The 12,488-nt window shown below is 49.7% G+C and overlaps 2 protein-coding genes across 2 annotated transcripts in view; one reads left to right on the forward strand and one right to left on the reverse strand.

The window, feature by feature from the left end:
- LOC137543635 (farnesyl pyrophosphate synthase-like) overlaps positions 1 to 12,488 on the reverse strand; it is a 120,104-nt gene that overhangs the window by 101,893 nt on the left and 5,723 nt on the right. The gene's annotated exons all lie outside the window — the stretch shown is intronic.
- LOC137543634 (farnesyl pyrophosphate synthase-like) overlaps positions 2,035 to 12,488 on the forward strand; it is a 60,870-nt gene continuing 50,416 nt past the window's right edge. The window contains exon 1 of the mRNA XM_068264756.1: positions 2,035 to 2,113. The gene's annotated coding sequence lies outside the window, so the exon portion shown is untranslated. The remainder of the gene's footprint in view (positions 2,114 to 12,488) is intronic.

Consider the following 12,488-nt stretch of genomic DNA (forward strand, 5'->3'; position numbering starts at 1 on the left):
CTAGTATAGTGCCCAGTATGGCTAGTATAGTGCCCCAGTATGGCTAGTATACTGCTCGGTATAGCTAGTATAGTGCTCGGTATAGCTAGTATAGTGCCCAGTATAGCTAGTATAGTGCTCGGTATAGCTAGTATAGTGCCCAGTATAGGTAGTATAGTGCTCGGTATAGCTAGTATAGTGCCCAAGTATAGCTAGTATAGTGCTCAGTATAGTTAGTATAGTGCCCAGTATAGCTAGTATAGTGCCCCAGTATAGCTAGCATAGTGCCCAGTATCGCTAATAAAGTGCCCCAGTATAGCTAGTTTAGTGCCCAGTATAGGTAGTATGGTGCTCGGTATAGTGCCAGGTATAGCTAGTATAGTGCCCAAGTATAGCTAGTATAGTGCTCGGTATAGCTAGTTTAGTGCCCAAGTATAGCTAGTATAGTGCCCAGTATGGCTAGTATAGTGCCCCAGTATGGTTAGTATAGTGCTCGGTATAGCTAGTATAGTGCTCGGTATAGCTAGTATAGTGCTCAGTATAGCTAGTATAGTGCTCGGTATAGCTAGTATAGTGCCCAGTATAGGTAGTATAGTGCTCGGTATAGCTAGTATAGTGCCCCAGTATAGCTAGTATAGTGCCCAGTATAGCTAGTATAGTGCCCAGTATGGCTAGTATAGTGCCCCAGTATGGTTAGTATAGTGCTCGGTATAGCTAGTATAGTGCTCGGTATAGCTAGTATAGTGCCCCAGTATAGCTAGTATAGTGCTCAGTATAGCTAGCATAGTGCCCAGTATAGCTAGTATAGTGCTCAGTATAGCTAGTATAGTGCCCCAGTATAGCTAGTATAGTGCCCAGTATAGCTAGTATAGTGCCCCAGTATAGCTAGTATAGTGCCCCAGTATAGCTAGTATAGTGCCCAAGTATAGCTAGTATAGTGCTCAGTATAGCTAGTATAGTGCTCAGTATAGCTAGTATACTGTAACGGCGATGTGTAACGACTGTAACGGCAATGTGTATCGCCGTTACTATGGAAACCGCTCTGCCTACAGCTTCCTGTCATCACACAGCAGCCGCCATGGAGCGAGCTGCTGTGAGCTATTTACATGCCCGGGAGATGGAGAGGGGACTATTGGAAGCCGCACAGTAAGCTAATAGCAGTGGCGGACGCGGGGGGCGACCTACGACCAACGAGACTCGCAAGCAAGCCGACCCCCCAACTTTTGCCCCACTTTTGGGGGTTCAAAAATTCGGCTTGCTTGCGAGTATATACGGTACATATATATATAGCCTTGTCCTTAACTGTCCCTCAGAGCAGTTCACAATCTAATCCCTGCCACGGTCATATGTCTATGTATGTATCGTGTAGTGCATGTATCGTAGTCTAGGGACAATTTAGGGGGTTGGGAGGAAACTGGAGTGCCCAGAGGAAACCCACACAGACACGGGGAGAACATACAAACTCCTTGCAGATGTTACAAACAGTCAAGGTGTCGCGGTACTCACCCACCCAGGCTTCCCACACCTGGTCCGCCGGTGCACGATCACTCCGTGGGTCACCACTTCCCAAACTGTGTACAATGTAATAAGAATAGAGGCCGGAACTCCACTGGCGATAATAAACTTGCGTTTATTCAAGAAAGTTGCAAACACGCCGCCATGTTTCGGGGTTACCCCCTTCCTCAACTTGAGAAAGCGGGTAACCCCCAAATATGTCATGTTTGCAACTTTCTTGAGTAAACTCAAGTTTATCATCACCAGTGAAGTATTTTTGTTTTCTTGCAGATGTTGACCTGGCTGGGATTCAAACCAGGGACCCAGTGCTGCAAGGCGACGGCGAGAGCACTAACCACTACACCACCGTGCTTTCTTGTTCTACTGTTCTCCCCCTTCAGTACAGTGTTGCCCCCACACAGAATAGCAGTAAGCAATGGAGCTTTACAGGGCTACAGTCTTTTGATTCCCACTCCTTATATGCATGGCACAGGCTCATTGCAGTTCTACGCTGAGTGGGAAAAGTCAGGGTGTGTCTTGCCTGGTGATGCAGACAGTGTGGGGAAGGGGTGGGAGATGAGACTATATAAGTAATGCCGGGAGATGACAGCAGCACAACTGGAGACAGAGATACCAGCAGGTAAGGGGAGTGCTAGTAATAGCAGTGTGTAAAGAGTGGTGGTGGGGGAGAGGGTGGAGGCTCTGGGATGGTATGAGGGGCAAGAATGACATATGGTGATCTGGCTGCTGTACTACACACTGGAGTAACATTGATGTGAAGGGTCATATGGGCATTGATGTGGTGCTTGTTGCTTTTCTATATTTGTGTATTGAGTGTATGAGATATCTGAAGGACAAGAATGCTGTCTAGACAGACTCTGTAGGTTTCCTCTGTTCTTTCACTCCCAGTGGAGAATATAGGGCATCAGTGAAGACTTTCTATTTAGATTTATTTGTTGCTATCTTTCTAATATCTTCTCCCACTGATCTTGTCCGTGTTTTTTGAGGCCACCCCTTATTCTTGACCCTGTGGATTCTTCACAGTGAGGCCTGGTCCACACTAGGTCCGGAAACGTATCCGTGGCTGCGTTTTTCAAACCTGATGAAAAACGGAGTCCCGGATACTAATGTTCAAAATAGCAGCCAGCCTCACCCAAGTAAAAAACGGATCTGTCTGCGTATGCGGGGACCCGTTTTCAAAACCTGAATGGAAGGTCCGGATCTGCTGCATTTTCACGCAACGGATCAGGACCACGGATACATGCAGGGGTAGTGAAAAGCAATGAGAAAACGCATCTCCAGCTCCACAGGCAAAAAACTGATGTGAAAATGGATAGCCTGAGCTTTATGATTGGCCCAAAAAAATCCTCCCACTCCTTCCTAATGATAGAGACGTTTTCTGTCAGGGAAAAACTGAACGGAAACTGATGCAAAACTGATGCACTTTCATCAGTTTGCAGTACGGTGGTACTTTCCCTAATCTTCCCCTGATCCGGACTGCAGTGTCCGTCCTGCAACTGTGTCTAGTGTGGACCTAGCCTGATGCTCGTAAGGCTGCATTTCGACTTTGAGTGGTTTCGATTCAACTAATCAAAATTAGGAATGAAATCACATTTTCAATGCGAATTCAATTACAAGTCGAGAAAATGCATTGTATCCATAATAACAAGTCAAAATTACAACTGTATTTATTACTGCTTGCACACTGTTTTTTATACATGCTATAAATATAATACATAGTTACATAGTTATTTTGGTTGAAAAAAGACATCGAGTTCAACCAGAGAACAAAGTACAACACCAGCCTGCTCCCTCACATATCCCTGTTGATCCAGAGGAAGGCGAAAAACCCCTTACAAGGCATGGTCCAATTAGCCCCAAAAGGGAAAAAAATTCCTTCCCGACTCCAGATGGCAATCAGATAAAATCACTGGATCAACATCATTAGGCATTACCTAGTAATTGTAGCCATGGATGTCTTTCAACGCAATGAAGGCATCCAAGCCCCCTTTAAATGCAGGTATAGAGTTTGCCATAACTACTTCCTGTGGCAATGCATTCCACATCTTAATCACTCTTACTGTAAAGAACCCTTTCCTAAATAAATGTCTAAAACGTTTTTCCTCCATGCGCAGATCATGTCCTCTAGTCCTTTGAGAAGGCCTAGGGACAAAAAGCTCATCCGCCAAGCTATTATATTGCCCTCTGATGTATTTATACATGTTAATTAGATCCCCTCTAAGGCGTCTTTTCTCCAGACTAGATAAACCCAGTTTATCTAACCTTTCTTGGTAAGTGAGACCTTCCATCCCACGTATCAATTTTGTTGCTTGTCTCTGCACCTGCTCTAAAACTGCAATATTTTTTGTAATGTGGTGCCCAGAACTGAATTCCATATTCCAGATGTGGCCTTACTTGAGAGTTAAACAGGAGCAATATTATGCTAGCATCTCAAGTTTTTATTTCCCTTTTAATGCATCCCAAAATTTTGTTATCTTTAGCTGCAGCGGCTTGGCATGGAGTACGATTATTTAACTTGTTGTCGATGAGTACTCCTAAGTCCTTCTCCAAGTTTGATGTTCCCAACTGTATCCCATTTATTTTGTATGGTGCTAGACCATTGGTAAGACCAAAATGCATGACTTTACATTTTTCAACATTGAATTTCATCTGCCATGTATGTGCCCATATAGCCATCCTATCCAGATCCTGTTGCAATATGACACTATCTTCCTGAGAGTTGATGATTCTGCACAATTTTGTATCATCTGCACAAATAGCAACATTGCTCACTACTGCATCTACTAGGTCATTAATAAATAAATTGAAGAGCACTGGACCCAGTACAGACCCCTGTGGGACCCCACTGCTAACAGTCTCCCATTTGGAGTAAGATCCATTGACCACAACTCTTTGTTTTCTGTCCATTAGCCAGTTCCCTATCCATGCACACAGACTCTTCCCCAGTCCTTGCATCCTCAACTTTTGCACCAGACTTTTGTGTGGAACAGTGTCGAAGGACTTTGCAAAATCCAAGTATATCACATCTACAGCATTCCCAATATCCACATTAGCGTTCACTACCTCATAAAAGCTGAGCATGTTAGTCAAACAGGACCTGTCTTTAGTAAACCCATGTTGATGCTGAGAAATAAGATTATTTTCTACTATGAAGTCATGTATAGTATCTCTTAGAACCCCTCAAATAGTTTGCATACAACTGATGTTAAGCTTACAGGTCTATAATTTCCTGGATCAGATTTTTTTTGCCCTTCTTAAATAATGGGAAAACGTGGGCTGTACGCCAATCCACTGGGACTCTGCCAGTTAAAAGAGAGTCACAAAAGATAAGATAAAGGGGTTTATCTATAACTGAACTTAATTCCCTTAGGACCCGAGGATGCATGCCATCCGGGCCAGGTGCCTTGTCTATTTTTAATTTATTTAGTCTTGCCTTCACTTCTTCCTGCGTTAAGTATTTAATATTACAGTTAGAAGATTGAGACTCTTCTGCCTGTGTAATTTGCAATAATGCTGTTTCCTTTGTGAAGACAGAAGCAAAGAAAGCATTTAATATCTCTGCCTTACCTTGGTCATCAGGGCCGTGCAGAGGATCCTCAAGGGGGGGGGGGGGTGCTCAAATTTGAAAAAGGGGCCCTAATCGATCAATCATGCTAAATTGTTTATGTAATACCCCCTGCCCAGAAAGCAGTAATAGACCGTCTTAAACCCCCCCCCCCCCCCACACACACACACACACCTTTGAAGCAGCATCAGGCAGACTTTGTGTCTCCTTCCAACCAAGTCTTTTGGCTCCACCACCCTCAAATCAGCAGTGATAGGTGCCCACTATTAGAGTGGGCCCAGTGGAGCCTGAGGTAGGCAATGACTCACCTTTCATTACTGGGAACCTCTGTCCCTCTTGATCAGCACCCAAGCTTCTTTTCAGGCAAAGAAGAAGTGGCTGCCAATATGCAGTGGTTGCTAAGCATTAGTAAGTGCTAAAGTGCCATATGAAGGCCAGATATGAGTATTGGGTGCAGGGTGCTTGGTGCAAGTACTGGGTGCTTGTTATAGTGGGGGTTACTGGATGAGTGTAATGTGGGTGCTGAATATTGGTGGGATTGTTGTGGGAGCAGGGGGTGGGAGGTCACTGTGGGTACTGATATGAATGGCATAGTTGCTGCTAGGTTAGGTAGTGGTCAGTGTGGTTGCTGGGAGAGGTAGGGGTCAGTGTGGGTGTTGGGGGAAGGGTAAGTCACTGTGGGTGCTGGGGGGGGGGGGGGGGTCAAAGTGGGTGCTGTGGAAGGTAGAGGCCAGTATGGATGCCGGAGGAAAGGGAGGTCACTGTGGGTCCTTTAGCGGAGGTCACTGTGGGTCTTGGGGGAGGTGGAGGTCATTATGGGTGCTGGAGGAAGGGGAGGTCACTGTGGGTGCTGCTGTGAATGGCATAGTTGCTCATAGTTGCTGCTAGGGGAGGTGGAGGTCAGTGTGGTTGCTAAGGGAAGGAGAGAACAGTGTGGGTGCTAGGGGAAGGGTAGGTCACTGTGGGTGCTGTGGAAGGTAGAGGTCAGTATGGGTGCTGGAGGAAGGGGAGGTCACTGTGGGTGCTGGGAGAAGTAAGTGTGGTTACTGGAGGTGAGAGAAGTCATTGTGGATGCTGGGTGTTGGGAGAGGTCACTGTTGATGCTAGTGAGGGGAGGGGTCACTATAGGTGCTGCTTTTGCGATGGGAGGTCCCTGTGGGTGCTGCAGGGGACTGGAGGGTAGTCACTGGGGAAGGGAAAGATCACTGTGGGTGCTGGAGGAGTGATAGGTCAGTGTGGGTGCTGGAGTACGCAGGATCACTGCAAGAGCTGGGAAGGGAGAGGTGATTGTAGGTGCTAGGTGGAAGGAGAGGTCACTGTGGGTGCTAGGTGGAGGGAGAGGTCACTGTGGGTGCTTCGGAGGGAGAGATCACTGTGGGTGCTAGGTGGAAGGAGAGGTCACTGTGGGTGCTAGGTGGAGGGAGAGGTCACTGTGGGTGCTGGGGAAGGGAGAGGTTACTGTGGGTGCTGGGGAGGGAGAGGTCACTGCGGTTGCTGGGGAAGGGAGAGATCACTGTGGGTGCTAGGTGGAGGAAGAGGTCACTGTGGGTGCTAGGTGGAGGGAGAGGTCACTGTGAGTGCTGGGTGGAAGGAGAAGTCACTGTGGGTGCTTGGTGGATAGGTCACTGTGGGTGCTAGGTGGAGGGAGAGGTCACTGTGGGTGCTAGGTGGAAGGAGAGGTCACTGTGGGTGATAGGTGGAGGGAGAAGTCACTGTGGATTCTAGGTCGATGGAGAGGTCACTGTGGGTGCTGGGGAAGGGAGAGGTCACTATGGGTACTAGATGGAGGGAGAGGTCACTGCTGGGGAAGGGAGAGATCACTTTGGGTGCTAGGTGGAGGAAGAGGTCACTGTGGGTGCTAGGTGGAGGGGGTAGTCACTGTGGGTGCTAGGTGGATGGAGAGGTCACTGTGGGTGCTGGGGAAGGGAGAGGTCACTGTGGGTGCTGGGTTGAGGAGGAGGTCACTGTGGGTGCTAGGTGGAGGGAGAGGTCACTGTGGGTGCTAGGTGGATGGAGAGGTCACTGTGGGTGCTAGGTGGATGGAGAGGTCCCTGTGGGCGCTAGGTGGATGGAGAGGTCACTGTGGGTGCTGGGGAAGGGAGATCACTGTGGGTGCTGGGTTGAAGAAGAGGTCACTGTGGGTGCTAGGTGTAGGGAGAGGTCACTGTGGGTACTAGGTGGAGGGAGAGGTCACTGCTGGGGAAGGGAGAGATCACTGTGGGTGCTAGGTGGAGGAAGAGGTCACTGTGGGTGCTAGGTGGAAGGAGAGGTCACTGTGGGTGCTAGATGGAAGGAGAGGTCACTGTGGGTGCTAGGTGGAAGGAGAGGTCACTGTGGGTGCTAGGTGGATGGAGAGGTCACTGTGGTTGCTAGGTGGATGGAGAGATTGTGGGTGCTGGGGAAGGGAGAGATCACTGTGGGTGCTAGGCGGAGGGAGAGGTAACTGCGGGTGCTGGGGGAGGGAGAGGTCATAGTGGGTGCAGCTAGGTAGACACCATTTTACTTGCTCCCACACAGCGGGGTGGAGCTTCCCACGGGTGGGGCTTATCACAATGAGGGCGGAGCTTGTTTTTTACAGCCAGAGGGACCTATTTTTGAAGATTTTAAAAAGGGGGTGGTGGCTTGGCACCCAAAGCACCCCCCTCTACATGTGCCTGTTGGTCATCCACCATTGAGTTCCCACCCTCATCCTTTAGGAGTCCTATACAGTCAACCTTTCTTTTTTTAGAGTTGATGTACTTGTAAAACTTTTTTGGGTTAGATTTGATATCCCTAGCGATTGGATTTTCAGCCTCGATCTTTGCCAGCCTAATTTCTTTTTTACAATTTTTTTGCACTCCTTGTAATTGCTTAGTGCAGCCTCGGTCCCCTCCTGTTTTAGGACCTTATAGGCATTCTTTTTACTCTTCATTTTATCTTTAACCTTTCTATTCATCCGTAGAGGCCTTTTTTTATTCCTAGACATTTTGTTTATATATGGGATATACATACTACAATAGTGATTGAGAATAAGTTTAAAAGCTTGCCATTTCCCTTCAGTGTCCTCCCCTTGTAGTACATTATCCCAGTTCACCAAACTTAGTGCCTGCCTAAGTTGATTGAACTTTGCTTTTCTAAAATTCATAGTTTTAGTGGTCCCGCTGCCCCGTGGCCTATCAATTACCAGATCAAACGTTATCATGTTGTGATCTCTATTTCCCAAATGTTCTTGAACCTGCACATTTGATACATTATCTGGTCTATTAGAAATGATCAGATCCAGTAGCGCATTCCCCCTAGTTGGTTCCGTTACCATTTGAGTCAAGTAATTGTCCTGTAGTGCTGCCAGAAATCTGCTGCTTTTACCAGAATGGGTAGCCTCAATACCCCAGTCAATGTCTGGAAAATTGAAGTCGCCCATAAATATGACCTCATTTTTACTGACAGCTTTTTCAATCTGCTGTAGTAATCGCAGTTCTGCAGCTTCATTAATAAGAGGTGGCCTGTAGCATACCCCAATAAGCAATTGGCAACTTTTATTTCCACCATGAATATTTACCCAAACGGACTCCACATCTTCGCAATCTTCCTCCATCTCATCGTTGAGGACAGCTGTAAAAGAATTCTTAACAAAGAGACAAACCCCTCCACCTTTTTTCCCTGTTCTAACCTTCCTAAACACATTGTAATCCTCTAAATTGGCTATCCAGTCATGGCCTTCATCCATCCATGTCTCGGTTATTCCCACAATTAGTGATGTCGCGAACCTCCGATTTTCGGTTCGCGAACCCCGGAGGGGAGGCGAACTTTGAAAAATAGAAAAAATTATGCTGGCCAGAAAAGTGATGGAAAACATGTTTCAAGGGGTCTAACACCTAGACCCCCAGGTGGCGGAGTGGGATAGACACCAAAAGTCTCGGGGAACAATCTGGATTTGACGCAAAGCAGCATTTTAAGTGCAGAAATCACATTGAATGCTAAATTGCAGGGCTAAAGTGCTTTCAAACATCTTGCATGTGTATACATGAATCAGGGAGTGTAATTAGAGTACTGCTTCACACTGACACACCAAACTCACTGTGTAACGCACCGCAAACAGCTGTTTGCGTAGTGACGGCCGTGCTGGACTGGTGCGCAACATGGTCAGAGTGCAGGCGGTGGCAGTTTTCCAGCTCATATGGTTGCCGGGCTGTGGTAGCTAAATGATAGAACAACAGTGACTGTCCAGCCGATCAAATTTGGTCTGTCCACAATGAAGCAACGACCTTATTATCTTCTTGTATGTAGGTAGGCATAGGTAGGAGTCCCAGTATAGGTAGGTAGGCATAGGTAGGAGACCCAGTATAGGTAGGTAGGCACAGGTAGATGTCCCAGTAGTTAGCTAGGCAGGGCCGAGCCTAAGCGGGTGCTGCGGGTGCATTGCACTCAGGTGCCTGCCGCTCACCCCCTCTGGCCGCGGCTCCCTCCCTCCCTGTGGCCGCCACGTCACTGCTCAGACCTCGATTAGGTGGCGACCAGTCGTGCTGGCGCTAGGACCTAGCACACTGCACTGATATGCGGAAGTGACATCACTTCCGCATATAGAGCGGGTGCGTCCGGCGCCCGCTCGTACTGGTCGGGTCGCCGCTGATCCTGGGGTCTGCAAGGTGAGGGGGGAGCGGCGGCGGCTAGAGGGGGGAGCTCCCTGTCACTCACTGCCTAAAGGGGCTCCCTGTCACTCACTACTCAAACGGGCTCCCTGTCTCTTACTGCCTAAAGGGGCTCCCTGTCACTCACTGCCTAAAGGGGTTCCCTGTCACTCACTGCCTAAAGGGGCTCCCTGTCACTCACTACTCAAACGGGCTCCCTGTCACTCACTACCTAAAGGGGCTCCCTGTCACTCACTTCGCAAACGGGCTCCCTGTCACTCACTACTCAAACGGGCTCCCTGTCACTCACTACTCAAACGGGCTCCCTGTCACTCACTACTCAAACGGGCTCCCAGTCACTCACTACTCAAACGGGCTCCCTGTCACTCACTGCCTAAAGGGGCTCCCTGTCACTCACTACTCAAACGGGCTCCCTGTCACTCACTGCCTAAAGGGGCTCCCTGTCACTCACTGCCTAAAGGGGCTCCCTGTCACTTACTGCCTAAAGAGGCTCCCTGTCACTCACTGCCTAAAGGGGCTCCCTGTCACTCACTACTCAAACGGGCTCCCTGTCACTCACTACTCAAACGGGGTCCCTGTCACTCACTGCCTAAAGGGGCTCCGTCACTCACTGCCTAAAGGGGCTCCCTGTCACTCACTACTCAAACGGGCTCCCTGTCACTCACTACTCAAACGGGCTCCCTGTCACTCACTACTCAAACGGGCTCCCTGTCACTCACTGCCTAAAGGGGCTCCCTGTCACTCACTGCCTAAAGGGGCTCCCTGTCACTCACTACTCAAACGGGGTCCCTTTCACTCACTGCCTAAAGGGGCTCCCTGTCACTCACTGCCTAAAGGGGCTCCCTGTCACTCACTGCCTAAGGGGCTCCCTGTCACTCACTACTCAAACGGGCTACCTGTCACTCACTACTCAAACGGGCTCCCTGTCACTTACTGCCTAAAGGGGCTCCCTGTCACTCACTGCCTAAAGGGGCTCCCTGTCACTCACTGCCTAAAGGGGCTCCCTGTCACTCACTACTCAAACGGGCTCCCTGTCACTCACTGCCTAAAGGGGCTCCCTGTCACTCACTGCCTAAAGGGGCTCCCTGTCACTCACTACTCAAACGGGCTCCCTGTCACTCACTACTCAAACAGGGTCCCTGTCACTCACTGCCTAAAGGGGCTCCCTGACACTTACTGCCTAAAGGGGCTCCCTGTCACTCACTGCCTAAAAAGGGCTCCCTGTCACTCACTGCCTAAAGGGGCTCCCTCTCACTCACTGGCTAAAGGGGCTCCCTGTCACTCACTACTCAAACGGGCTCCCTGTCACTCACTGCCTAAAGCGGCTCCCTGTCACTCACTGCCTAAAGTGGCTCCCTGTCACTCACTACTCAAACGGGCTCCCTGTCACTCACTACTCAAACGGGGTCCCTGTCTCTTACTGCCTAAAGGGGCTCCCTGTCACTCACTGCCTAAAGGGGCTCCCTGTCACTCACTGCCTAAAGGGGCTCCCTGTCACTCACTACTCAAACGGGCTCCCTGTCACTCACTGCCTAAAGGGGCTTCCATGTCACTCACTTCGCAAACGGGCTCCCTGTCACTCACTACTCAAATGGGCTCCCTGTCACTCACTACTCAAACGGGCTCCCTGTCACTCACTACTCAAACGGGCTCCGAGTCACTCACTACTCAAACGGGCTCCCTGTCACTCACTGCCTAAAGGGGCTCCCTGTCACTCACTACTCAAACGGGCTCCCTGTCACTCACTGCCTAAAGGGGCTCCCTGTCACTCACTGCCTAAAGGGGCTCCCTTTCACTTACTGCCTAAAGAGGCTATCTGTCACTCACTGCCTAAAGGGGCTCCCTGTCACTCACTACTCAAACGGGCTCCCTGTCACTCACTACTCAAACGGGGTCCCTGTCACTCACTGCCTAAAGGGGCTCCGTCACTCACTGCCTAAAGGGGTTCCCTGTCACTCACTACTCAAACGGGCTCCCTGTCACTCACTACTCAAACGGGCTCCCTGTCACTCACTACTCAAACGGGCTCCCTGTCACTCACTACTCAAACGGGCTCCCTGTCACTCACTGCCTAAAGGGGCTCCCTGTCACTCACTGCCTAAAGGGGCTCCCTGTCACTCACTACTCAAACGGGGTCCCTTTCACTCACTGCCTAAAGGGGCTCCCTGTCACTCACTGCCTAAAGGGGCTCCCTGTCACTCACTGCCTAAGGGGCTCCCTGTCACTCACTACTCAAACGGGCTCCCTGTCACTCACTACTCAAACGGGGTCCCTGTCACTCACTACTCAAACGAGCTCCCTGTCACTTACTGCCTAAAGGGGCTCCCTGTCACTCACTGCCTAAAGGGGATCATTGTCACTCACTGCCTAAAGGGGCTCCCTGTCACTCACTACTCAAACGGGCTCCCTGTCACTCACTGCCTAAAGGGGCTCCCTGTCACTCACTGCCTAAAGGGGCTCCCTGTCACTCACTACTCAAACGGGCTCCCTGTCACTCACTACTCAAACGGGGTCCCTGTCACTCACTGCCTAAAGGGGCTCCCTGACACCTACTGCCTAAAGGGGCTCCCTGTCACTCACTACTCAAACGGGCTCCCTGTCACTCACTGCCTAAAAAGGGCTCCCTGTCACTCACTGCCTAAAGGGGCTCCCTCTCACTCACTGCCTAAAGGGGCTCCCTGTCACTCACTACTCAAACGGGCTCCCTGTCACTCACTGCCTAAAGCGGCTCCCTGTCACTCACTGCCTAAAGGGGCTCCCTGTCACTCACTACTCAAACGGGCTCCCTGTCACTCACTACT

This window comes from Hyperolius riggenbachi, unplaced genomic scaffold, assembly GCF_040937935.1.
Source record: "Hyperolius riggenbachi isolate aHypRig1 unplaced genomic scaffold, aHypRig1.pri scaffold_134, whole genome shotgun sequence".
In the NCBI taxonomy this organism is placed as follows: Eukaryota; Metazoa; Chordata; class Amphibia; order Anura; family Hyperoliidae; genus Hyperolius; species Hyperolius riggenbachi.